This window comes from Mytilus trossulus, chromosome 11 (assembly GCF_036588685.1).
Source record: "Mytilus trossulus isolate FHL-02 chromosome 11, PNRI_Mtr1.1.1.hap1, whole genome shotgun sequence".
Taxonomy (NCBI): domain Eukaryota; kingdom Metazoa; phylum Mollusca; class Bivalvia; order Mytilida; family Mytilidae; genus Mytilus; species Mytilus trossulus.
In genome coordinates, this window is record NC_086383.1 from 10,536,618 (window position 1) to 10,548,897 (window position 12,280).

Consider the following 12,280-nt stretch of genomic DNA (forward strand, 5'->3'; position numbering starts at 1 on the left):
CATCCATTGCTTAAACACTTCCGTAATAAATGTACCATTAGGAACAGTCATACTTCCGTTAGATTGTCATGACTTTAAGTGGCAAATGTTTAATGAATATTTATGAACAGAATACATTTTACAGTTAATCAATTAGATACAAGTCTCTAAAGGTTTTAACTTGTTTAAAGGGCTGTGAATGTAAACATTAAGTAGACACGAAGAGGTTGCTGAATTTTAGGATATATTTTGCTTTGTCGGTCATGTACACATTCTAAATATTTCTTTACGATGAATAAATTACCGTAGCTGTATTTGGCACACTTTGATGAATTTTTGATTGAAAATGCATTTTGACTTTGTACTTTATATGACATTTTCAATGTTTTCTTTATTTCAACGTCACTGATGAGTGTTTTGTTGACGAATTCGCGTCTGTCGCATTACAAAATTTTCATCCTGGTATTCATAATGAGTTAATTATTTAGAAGACTTTACCCAAGAAAAGCTTAGCATTCGCCGGATACAGGGCAAAATATATATTCATCTTCGAAACAGCCACCTAATTAACAAAAGGACTTTCGTGTTGTAAGACGATATACTACTAGGTGATTATATTTCAATTAGAAAAATTAAGACCACACATGTCAAACTTGATGAATGACATAACTGAATGTGATGTTTGCCATGCCATTCCATTTGTGGTGCAGTATTTCCTCACCTTTCCCAGACATTATGGAGAACTCCACCGATTATGGGGAGATTCATGTCTTAAGTTTTATATTTTGAGTTTTATAAACTGTTGTTTGTCTAAATCTATTGTTTTTTTTCTTTTTCAGCCATGACATTGTCATTTTACTTTTGACTAATGGGTTTGGATGTTCATTTGGTATATTTCTCTCTTACATCACGCGGTATTCTCTAGCTGTTTTATATAGTCCTCTACATATATTGGTCTGATAAGAAATCCTTAAACATCATTTTTACATTTGCTTGTTAAGCGATTTTCGTCGATGAACATCTTTTTAATGATGAAGTTATCAGCTATAATGGTTCCATTTATTGATTCTTCTTTTGTATATGGGTCATACTATTACTCTCCATATCGACATTCACATCTACAGCACAAATGTTGTCACAATTTTTATAACAAAATAAAAAGAAACAGCGATATGACAAAACTATGAAGTATGTCGATGTTCTGTTGATAAGTGTCCTTAAGCATCTTTAAACCATTTTCCTTCTCTATTACAAGTTATATATCCGGTAGAAATGCTTTATATTGAAGACCATATCATCTGCTTTAATAAAATGACGGAACTTTTTACCGGTAATGACGTTTTCTGTTTAATGCTGATACAAGATATAACGTTCGACTAGTCCTTGTCGTTTTATGGTTTGTGTTAGAACGAGTTTGTCATATCCCATATGAAATCAAGCTTAATGTATTTGTTTTAAAAATAGATAAATAAACACTTGAGACATTAAACCAATGTTTAGCGACATTTCGTCAACATGCAATGATAGATGTAAGTTCACTTAATGAAGCATATCTAGGAAAAAATATAACAAATACAGTTGACATAGTAATGTATGACTTTTCACTTTTTTCTGTAACTAACGTTATATTATGTATGTGTTCTATGTCTTTACATATTGCGTGTAGTGTATGTGTACTTGTACATGAATGTAAAGAGAAGACTTGATATAAGTTGTTATAACTTGTGTCCAGTTATTTAGCTTGATCAACGCGATGACCCTTTTTTTATTGAATGAGCAAAATAGTGTGATGATTACCTCAAGTTTATCAGGATTGAAATCGCACTTTTTTTCTGCAAACGATTTATCAGTGACACTCGAATAACAATAGGTTAAAAAGGTCAAACAAAGAACAAGGTTGAAGAGCATTGATGATCCAAAGTTCTTAAAACTTAAAAAAACAACAACAAAGGAAACGTATTCGTGGAGTAGTTAAGACTTATTGAAGTAAGTATTTTGTAATATTGGAATTGTTGTTAACAGCGAACTTAGTGACCCTATCAATGTTGTACAAAACAAACATAAAATGATGAACTACAGTTAAAAAATACTGCATCAAAAACTAAAGACTGCACATCTTCAATATAGTTCTTTTATTGTCATATGCATTGCTCATGACAACATAATTGCGATATGCATTTAAATCATTCACATTTTACAACAGAGAACGTTTAATGCGCAGAAAAAATGAAACCGACAATATTATTACTACCGCTGGGTCGATATCTCTGCCGGTGGACTGTAAGTCCCCGGGAGTATCATCAGCCCAGTAGCCAATACTGGCATGAAAATACGGATTTTGTGTGTTATAAAAAATTTGCTGTAACAAGATATTTTTTTTTTTTATAAATTATGTTCTCCTTCGCCTGCTCATCCGAACATAAAACTTTTCTGATTACTTCAAAGACAACTAAAGACTTATATGAATTGAAAGATGCACCAAAGCAGTTTTAATAAACTTTTTTACAACAAAATATTTCATACATAATCAATTTATTAGTCCAAGTTGTATTAAATTATTTAAAAGTCCAAGTTATCGACACAATTCTGGAATCACACAATCTACAAATAGAAATAATATGAATTAGAACAAGAAAAAAAAACAAAAAAAACTTCCATACAAAAACATTGTAATAAATAATATCTAAATATAACTGAAAAACTCGCTTTGGTGTTTTCTCGATAATTAGAAAAAGGCGCCAAAATAATTATATAAAGGTCTAGAACCTAATTACTTCTTATTACGCAAAGAAAGTAAATACAATTATTTTATTAAATAAGAAATATTATTATGTTCTCTTTCGCTTGCTCATCCGAACAGAAAACTTTTCTGATTACTTCAAAGACAACTAAAGACTTATGTGAATTGAGAGATGCACGAAATCAGTTCGACGAAACAATGGTAAAAGTATAAATGTGTAGTGTAGGTGCTATTGACATTTCATAATTAACTATAAATTCAAACTTTTGGAAACTGACAATCTATTTTTAAGGTTTTCTTTTATGTAACCGTCTTTAGCTAAATCCGTCTTCCAACGACCATGTGATTTTAGTAGTCTTTCAGGGATGCGATTATGTGCAGCTTCTGAAACACCGCCGCTTCTTAAACTGTGTAAACCAAATTGTTCTTTTTTACAACCTACCTCTGACAATGTGCTTAATAACAACTCTCGAGCTCGTGTGTATGACAATGGTTTGCTAGCTTTACACAAAATATGACTATTCCTGGACTTTAAAAAAGAAATAGCTCTAAAGATAAACTCGTCTGAAGAAAGGGAAATATTTCCTGCTTCCAAATATCTTTTTAACATTGCAACTGGACATACATCAGAGTTAGTTTTTGCTATCATAACTACATTGCCTTGTTTGTAAACGTCGGTTTTGCTAGATACTATGGTGATTTCGACATATGAATCGTTAAATCGTAAATTCGAAGCTTTTAAATGAGAAAGTTCACTGTATCTTAAAAATCCCACATAATTCAAAAGGACTAAACAGCAAATTCTTAAGTCTGCTAAATTAGTAGATAAACCAAATTTGTCTATGACTCTCTTTATTATATCGTGAGCGATAGGTTCTTTCTTGTTAAGTGGTTTTGATAAAAGCCTGACTCCACCTTCTAGAACTATTGACAAAAAATCACTCGTAAACACATTACTGTACAGGTTTAAATCATGTTCCCATTTTATTCCATAAAAAGCGCCATTTAAAACAGAAGATGAAACTTAGGATTGTATCAAAAATGATAAATAAACTGCAGCTGTTGTCACTGAAGCTGGCAGTGGACATAAATCGTAATTTGAACACCAAACGCTAAATCTTTTAAAAGCGTAGAGTACTTTTTCACAGTGTTTTTGCTTTTGCTTGCTTCTGCTATAATAGGGAGTTTTCTAGCAAAGTCACGTAAGGACGGGTTTTGCATTGATAGCAAATCTTTTCAATACGTAAAATTGAAATCTCTGAAAAGATATTCAAAACATTTTCAATAAAACTTAAGAACCGGAATGATACAAATAAATATACGAAACAATAATTAGTCAAAACTTAATTCAACAAAACGATTATCAAATCTAAACAACATTAAAAGTATTTAAAAAAAATAAATTAATAATTATTTTACAACACAAAATAAAAAGAAAATCCCAATAACATAATAGCTATTAATGCGTCTTGCAAACTATAAGTCGTCCATAACATAAAACCCTATCACAGGGAAATTACTTATAAATATAGACCCTTCGTAGGATGCAAGTAAATTGTTAATCTCAAAACGAGAAATCATGTCCCTTCACGGGCACAATGATAATTTAATACATTAGCCTCCTTTCAATATCCCTTCACGGGAAAACCCCATAACAGGTTATATATGGATAAGATTTGTACTCCTTCAGGGAAAATCGTTCTTTTCAATATCCCTTCACGGGAAGACTTATAACGGGTTAAATATATGATTGTAATTTTATTACGTCACGGAAAATCCCATCACAGGGTGCAAAACTAACAATACCCATAACGGGTGTGTTTGCTGATCACTAATATTACGTCGGTTTATATAACTGAAACATGTTAGGAAGTAAAATCCAAGTATAATACTAGCACATTAAAAGACAAACGATCTGCGACGAAAAAACTATTAGGATCTGATCCTTTTTGAAAAAAATCCTCTGGGCTGATTGTATTCTATGAATCTTTTAACGAATGAATGAAACGAATTTTCTTTTAAAGACCATATGATTGGCCAAAAAACTGACGATGTCCATTTCGGCGTAACCAATACACCTTTACCTTGACACTTTAACAAATGTAATACTGACCTACTTATCAATCTAATTGGCGGAACAATCCATCAATTATACAAAGACCAGTCGTATGCAAAAGCGTCTACGCCTCTCTTTCCGGGGCATCAGTGGGGTGCGAAAAACATAGGTACTTTTTTTATTATTAAAATCGGCGAATACATCACAAGTAAAAGGGCCCCATAAATTGTTAAAATATTTAAAATTAATATCTGAAATCTGCCAATCGTCAAAATCAAAAATTTTAGAATAGAAATCGGCTAATTTGTTATCTTCTCTTGGAACCCATTCAACTTCTATTGAAATGTTATTTTGCACACATAAATTAAATACTTCTATTGCTAAAACTTGTAACTCTGAATTCATGCTCCCAGCTGTAATAATCCTGACAACGTTTTGGTTGTCTGTATACATTTTTACCAAACGACTATGAAAATATTTCATTAAAGAGTTTAAAGTTATCGAAACGGCTTTTAATTCTCTATAAGTAGAACTCTTTTGTTTTTCTTCATACGTCCACATTTTGTGGACGACTTTCTTAAATTTCTCAACTGTATAACCTGCTGCCATCAGTGTAAACTATTTTATCCGGCAACAAATTATTCGAAAAAAGTGTTTTGAAGGGTAATAATTCGCAATTATTGTGGCAAAAATTAATTTCGGAAATTGCATTCGGCGTAAGCAAAATCTTTTCGTCCCAATACCGGCTAGTGGATATTAACATTAACATATTTCTGCTCATTATCCTGCAAATGTTTCCTAAACTAGGCATAAATGCAATAATTTTACCAGTTATTTTGGCTAGTTGTCTGGCTGTAGGTGAAACAGAATGTAAAGAATTTATATCGTTTTTAAAGCGCTGGATTTTTTCTGAGGGTATCTCCAAAGTATGAGTGTTTAAATCCCATACAAATCCTAACCATATAAGATTCTTTGTTGGTTGCCAAATACTTTTATCTTTATTTACAAAGAAACCGGAAGATTTCAGATCTTGCTTCATCTTATTAGCCAAATCATTACAAGAATCGAAATCGTGTTCCATACCCCAACCGTCGTCCAAATACATGACTACTCTAGAACCTTGTGGACGCCAATGCTTTACCAGAGGATGTAAAACTTTTGAAAAAAACGTGAGCAGCTTGGAGAGGTCAAAGGGTAAAGCGGAAAAAACGAAATATTTTGTAACACCTTGGAATCTCCACGAAAAACCTAAATAAGTTCTGTGGTCCTCGTGTTTACTTATATGATGATACCCGGATGTAAGATCAAATTTAATCATAAAACCGTCTTTAATTACATAATTCATAGCTTTGGAAACTCCTTCAAATTGAAATTTTCTTTTTTTTCAATGAATTGATTGACGTGGCGTAGGTCAGGGATTAACCTTTCTTTACCTTTTACGTTTACTGATACCGTTAATGGACTAACCACGTGAGGAATACCATGTTTACATTCTATTGCGGCTCCACAATCAAGCAACTTTTTAATCGCTGTCTCAACAAAACAAGCATGCTTAATATCTGTTATATTATTGGTTAACTGGGCTGTAGATGGATTTTCAAAGAAAGGAATTAAATAACCGCTTGAAATAACATTTAAAACGAAATTATTTGCTTGTAAAGTATCTTTCCAAAATGCTAAATTATGATTAAGACTTCCAACTATAAAAGTACTAGATGTACTGCTTAAATGTTTGTATTCATAATCCCGTTCTACTAAATTAGGTATGTACTTAACTGTTTTAGAACTGCTTCCCCGACTGGAGTCTTGAGGCTTTTTTTTGGCACTGGTAGGCAAAGTGTCCTTCAGCGTTGCAATAGAATCACTTGTCGCTCTTCTCTCCACCGTAGTATTCAGAATGGGAGAAGACATTCTGGGAATTGTTGGAAGATCGGTCTTTAAATGAGTCTGAATATGATGGGCCAGGCCTACGAAAAAGATCATTATTACCCTTGTCATTACTAAACTCATTATTTCGGCTGTACGGACTGGTCCTCTGCTTGTCACGCGCCTTGTCTCTGCGTTTTGCCTTAGCTCTAGATTCTGCCTGACGCAACTTGGTGGCATCTTCTGAATTTTTCTGTAAGCGGATCGTCCATGTACTCCTCGACGACATCCCACCCGTACTTGTCGGCGATCCTTATTACCTTATAACGCTCTTTCAGGGCCTTCTCCGAATCCCCCAGCAACTTTAAAGCGGCTTCCAAGGAACCCCTCTCGATAAGCGATTTTGTCTTGAAGATTTCGTCAAGGCGGAGAGAATTGAAGGAATGCTGCTTGCTGTTTCCTTCAAACTTGAATTTCTGAGTGTGGGTTGCGGTACGATTGGTGTTTTCAAATGCTTGAGTACTTAGCTTATGATCAATTTCGGAAACAATCTCCTTTTTCTGTCTGGATAATGCTGCATCCAGCTTTGTTCAAAATAAGGAAAGCGCATCCTCTGGAAAAATATGCTCTTCAGATCTTGGGACTGCTCGACTTGGCGTATCTCGAACGTCAGGTTCGTGTGAAAATTCTTTTTCGTCACTCATGACTGCGTTGATGTTTAAATATAACTGTAGAACTCGCTTTGGTGTTTTCTCGATAATTAGAAAAAGGCGCCAAAATAATTAAATAAAGGTCTGGAACCGAATTACTTATTATTACGCAAAGAAAGTAACTACAATTATTTTATTAAATAAGAAATATTATTATTATGAATTAAGGAATTTATCTCCCTCATCCAAAGCGCTGATTCCTTTTACGGATTTAGATATACTTTTTAATCTGTTGGATTATAGCTCTTCATCTTTTATATAAACTTTGGATTTCAAACGTTTTGGCCACGAGCATCACTGAAGAGTCATGTATTGTCGAAATGCGCATCTGGTGCAGGAAAATTGGTATCGTTAATGTTATTAATATACTCATTAGATTGTGGAATCTGATTTTATTTCACTCTTCATATAATGAGTGCAAATTCATATCAAAATCTTCTGAAACATAACTGTTGATGGAAAAAACGAATTACATGATATTTAATTCAAAAGACTAGTTTTGAAATTTTATCTTTAAACCATTCCGATTATGTATCAATCTATTTGATATGCATTATAATAATACAATTAGTGGGTTCGCACCCGCAAAGTGGAAAGGGATTAATATAAGTTGCAAAACTTGTTTCCCAATCCACTATAAATAAATATGTTTAAACTAACTAGTGGGTTAATGATAGTTAAACCTAAATTTTTCGATTGATGAATCTCACATTATTTGACCTTAAATGAAATAAACCCGGATACTACTTACTTAAGGATCACGGATCATTGTTATCGTCATTAGGTTGTTGTTGACCAAGAGTTTGTACCTAAACATTTTTTTTGGTTTTATGATGATTGCATCGTGCTTTGTAATATGAACTGATGCCCCACATCTTTTTTTTCCAATAACGCAATGTTAAAGTCGTTTTTAGAACACGATTTAACATCATTTGAAAAAAAACCTAGTTATTAATAAAGGCAACAGTATATACCGCTGTTCAACATTCATAAAACAATAGAGAAAAACCAAATCCGGGTTTTAACCTAGAACTGAGGGAAACGTATCAAATATAAGAGAACTACGACACAACAGAAACACAACAGCGAAATGTAACACACACAGAAACGAACTATAATGACAATTTTTCCTGACTTGGTTCAGGGCATGTTATGAGAAAAATGGTGGGTTAAACCTAGTTATGTGGCATGCCAAACCTCCCGCTTTAATGGCAGTGTTAATTATAACATTAAAATACCAACATTACCCGACAAGGTTACAATAAATAAACAGATAAATGGGAGACAATTTAGGACAGAGATGCAAACGAATAATAGCCATTAAAAGTTAACAGGTCAAAAAATATTTTTATACGTCAGACGCGCGCTACGTCCACACAAAACTTTTCTCAGATGTAAAAATTTGAAAGCCATAACAACTACAAAGTTGAAGGTCTCCGAGGACCAAACGTTCAAAAAAGTTGTTAGGCCAGGCCGCACGGTCATAAAACTTTTGAACATGATTTTTGTACTCAGACTCGAAAATCAACCAATCAAATTGCTGGATTCCATGGCAATTCTCTATTACAAGTTATATATCCGGTAGAAATGCTTTATATTGAAGACTATATCGTCTGCTTTAATAAAATGACGGAACTTTTTACCGGTAATGACCTTTTCTGTTTAATGCTGATACAAGATATAAAGTTCGACTACAGTGGGAAAGCCATGGATCGATTCTGCGCCTCCTTCCATATGACGTAAAGGCCAGAAAATCAAGGGCGACAATCGCGATTTTTCATAGAGGGCGACAGTATCGCGCCATCGCGGCAATTTGTTTACATCGTGTACGTGTGATTTTTCGAGAAATTTATCATTAAAGACAATTAAACTTGTGTCATTTCATCATCAATAAGTTATATAGGTAAGTTTTACAGGTGACCATGCTATTTTTTTCTTCTTAGAAGATTTTATTTTACAAGAAACGAACATCTGAAAGTGGCAAGTGACGTTGTTAATTTGGGAGATAAAAATATGGCGGGTGTTTTCCCCTTCTGAAAATAACTGACACATTTGCATCCTATTGGCTATTTAAATATAAAATGACCAAAAATAGTATCTATGATGATAGGAGTCCCTAAATATTTGCATAAATACCCATCACTCCGTGTCAAATTGTAACTGAGGCTGCGAAAAGAGAGCACACAAATCGACGCCATTTTTCAACAGATTAAGGTTTCTGAGCTCACGAAATCCTAGTATTATTACTTTTAATGGTTAGTAGAAAGATATTAATACTATCCATAACATAATTTATTGATCTGATCGGGTTATGGCTACATGTTTGCCTCTTTTCGATTCTTAAATCCAGTAAATTTCCGTAGACCACATGTAAATAAACGCCCCTTTTCCAGCGTGAGACTTCAATTTGAATAAAACTTCAATTTTGGCAGGTCAATGTTAGCATTAAAGTTTTGTAGTTTTGTAATGCATATGTGCTGATTTGTTTGGTTGTCTCGAATAGTAAAAAGGTGAATATTTTTATTTTTGAACCCAAAAAGTGTGACAAAAAACACAAAAAACAAACAAAATAAAAATATATGAAAAAAATAACTACCCCAGGACAAAGGGGGGTTCCAACCATATGTCCCCATTCAAATGCATTGATCATCCCCAAAAAGGGAGATTCCAATCCCTGGATCTGTTACTGGGATCTATGATTATTAAAACTATAAAGAATTAGAGAATTATTACTATAGGAACAAGAATAGAGAAAATTTACCATAAAATAAGTAAAAAATAGAGCAAATGACATGCTAGTCCAAATTATTATGAAGTCTGACAAGATTACTTTTTTTCTGGGACGACTTCCTATGCATCCCAGAAAAAAATCTTAATATTCTTAGCAGCAAGCCTTAGGTCTGGTCATAATCATTTTGAACTACTGTAAATTCAGAAATTATTGCGTGCACTTATTATTGCGATTTTGTCATTTTAAACTTGAATGCAATTTTAATTTTTACGATTTTGAGAAAAGTCATGCTTAATTCAGTTAAAATATTACAAAATGCAAGTTTTAATTATTGCGTTTACAACTCTGTCGCATTTTTCGCAATAATAAAAACCTCGCAATAATTTCTGAATTTACAGTATTGATGTGCTAATTTATATATTGAGGAAAGAGAAATTATGGACAAAAAGTATAAAAAAAAATAGAGACCAATGACCTAAAAGATTAAATGATAAAGAAATGCAGAACACCCCATCCAGACCCTTGTCTATGTGAACAACAGTACTATTATTTTTGCTGAATAGTGCATATGGGCATGTAAAATATTTTTTAAAAGGTTTCAGGTATATGAAATATTCACCAGTAGGAAAGTATAAATTCTGTCCCTCCTTCAATGCTAAAAAACAAAATATGTGATTTATTGTTGAATTTTATTGCCACCTTCAGTATTGGCTTGGTGTTGTGGCCAGGTTTTATTGGCGTTGGATACATTTATTATCAATTACTGGTATGAAGAATTAAAGATATGAATGATTGAATGAAAAGTTATCTTTTAAATAACAGATACCTGTAAGATAATTTAATGTTGCATATTACGTTATACTTTATTAAAACATTATTTATATCTTTTAAAAAGGTTGATATGTTATTAGGGTGATGAATTTTAAATACTAAGTAAATGAATTTATAAGTAGAAATTTTTTCCAAACATCTGTTGGTGTGTATAAGTATTACCTTTTCTAGAGAACCTTTTTCGGGACGTCTGGATTTGGTAATTTTATAGCTCAGGATTTCGAGATTGATCCTTCGGATTCCAGTATTTCCTTTCAACATTTTTTTTTTAATTGGGACCTCAGAAGATCATGTTTTTGTCAGTAGACAATTAAAATATATTATAATTTACCAATCACAGAGAAGTTTGCAATTATATTCATTTGATAATATCATCTGCATAAATTATATATTTTCAGATAACAATAGGAATAAGAAGAGCAGGATTTCTATATTGAGGATTTACATGTATGGGACAGAGGACTATTTGACTTGATTTTACTTTAAAAAAAACCTTTTTAATTTTAACAATAGTTCTCCTTAAATGTTTAAAATACTTTTTACATATTTTTCATTTTAACATTATTTTTATGACTTTGTATTTATTCATCATTTAATAAACTTTTATTTCTAAACATTTTTATATTTTAAAATATACATACAATGTGAAACACTCCACCATTTTATATTGATAACGTGGGGTAAATGTACAAGAGACACTATACTGTTGCAATACAATATTACTTAATGTCATTGCAAAACCTGAGATCCATTGATGCAAAGCTAGCATTCTCATAGGGCCCCCCTTTCATAGGAAAAAATTGGTTGCTTAAATAGGGAATCACTGGAGCGGGTCCCTCCTAAGTTAGTCAGCAGCAGCAACCCCTTACCCCCCCCCCAAAAAAAAATATAGAAAAAGTTCTGGATCTGTCACTGGTATCAGAAATATACATGTATGTACTGTAGTATTTGAGACATAAGGAAAAAAAAGATATAAAAAGTCAAAATGATGGTCTTTTATTCTTTGTTTGAATGGTTTGAATGACTTAAATGGAAAGTTTCTAGAATTGTTCACTTCTCCTAGACATAGTGAGGTCTCTCAAGTAGCCTATCATGACATGACTTTTCACTGTTTTGCTTCCATGTAGATTTCAAAGTGTGGCAACCCCTGCACCTAAATAAATCATTTTCAGTAGATACATATCTCTTTTTTCAGACTTTTTGATGAAAAGTTTAAACTAATATACAAATTAGAAAAAAGAAAACTGATCAACTTGAACCCACAACATATAATTGATCTCATGTGCTCTGGAAGAATAAGCAGATCCTGCTCCTTGTGTAGTATTATGAATGAGATGTCTATGTACCCTTTTCCTAGATATGTAAAC

The 12,280-nt window shown here is 32.7% G+C and overlaps 1 long non-coding RNA gene across 1 annotated transcript; it reads left to right on the plus strand.

Annotated features, from left to right (window-relative positions):
• The first annotated feature begins 9,070 nt into the window (after positions 1 to 9,070).
• On the plus strand, positions 9,071 to 11,527 carry LOC134691700 (uncharacterized). The gene is made up of 2 exons (XR_010102185.1): positions 9,071 to 9,606; positions 11,312 to 11,527. It is a non-coding gene; the product is annotated as an uncharacterized LOC134691700 (long non-coding RNA).
• The last annotated feature ends 753 nt before the right edge of the window (positions 11,528 to 12,280 follow it).